The 804-nt window shown below is 45.1% G+C and overlaps 1 non-coding gene across 1 annotated transcript; it reads right to left on the bottom strand.

The window, feature by feature from the left end:
- Positions 1 to 152: 152 nt before the first annotated feature.
- On the bottom strand, positions 153 to 224 carry PAAG_11314. Its single transcript has one exon. It is a non-coding gene; the product is annotated as a tRNA-Met (tRNA).
- Between the last annotated feature and the right edge of the window lie 580 nt (positions 225 to 804).

Genomic DNA, 804 nt, shown 5'->3' with positions numbered 1-804 from the left:
AGAAAACCTATTTCTAAAAGGATGATAAGGTTTTTTTTTTTTTTTTTTTTTTTTTTTTTTCAATTTACGGACAAACCCCAAAACAAAAGTTGGCAAATATATAAATATATAAACTCAGGGAGGAAAAAAAAAAAATTAGCGATATTTATATCTAGCATGTCTTGGTTTCGATCCAAGGTCCTCCGGGTTATGAGCCCGGCGCGCTTCCGCTGCGCCAACATGCTTATTATTGGTAATAAGCATCTGACAACATCCAACAATAGAATAAGAATGCGGCCCCCCTCCGTATTAGTCAGCTGAAATCAGCCCGTCTCAGAATCGAGATTGGGCGGTTTCAGCAAAAGGGGAATGAGGTAATTCTGAGGGGAAAAAGTGACCTGACTAAATGGCTCCCCCGGAGCTTGCGGTGCATCCCTAACAGGGGGGGCATGGGATGGAAAGAAGGTATGTATGGATGGATACTGGTCCCTGGGTCCCCGGGTCCCCAACTGAGGGAATGGTTAAGTAGCTCAGTTAATAGGCGGGATTTGTCATGGTTGACGGACTAGTTGAGCTATTTGTTCGTTAGTTCAGGGGCGGGTTCGTTCTTGTCCCTTGTTATCCCGCCCGGTTTTGGGGTTCGGAGTTCGGGGAGAATGAGAGAGAGAGATGTTGGGATGGTCCTTTTAGCTGGAGGATGGATTATGTATTCCTGTACTATCATACGATGTAGTAGTTAAGCAGCACGGACACGGACACACACAGGAAGTGATGAGATAGATGACTCTGCGCGGCGAAGGGTTGTTTATCCTGATTAGTTGACCT

The sequence above is a fragment of the Paracoccidioides lutzii genome, assembly GCF_000150705.2.
Source record: "Paracoccidioides lutzii Pb01 unplaced genomic scaffold supercont2.3, whole genome shotgun sequence".
Taxonomy (NCBI): domain Eukaryota; kingdom Fungi; phylum Ascomycota; class Eurotiomycetes; order Onygenales; family Ajellomycetaceae; genus Paracoccidioides; species Paracoccidioides lutzii.
Note: the sequence above shows the minus strand (reverse complement) of the source record. Positions and strands in the feature narration are given on the sequence as shown.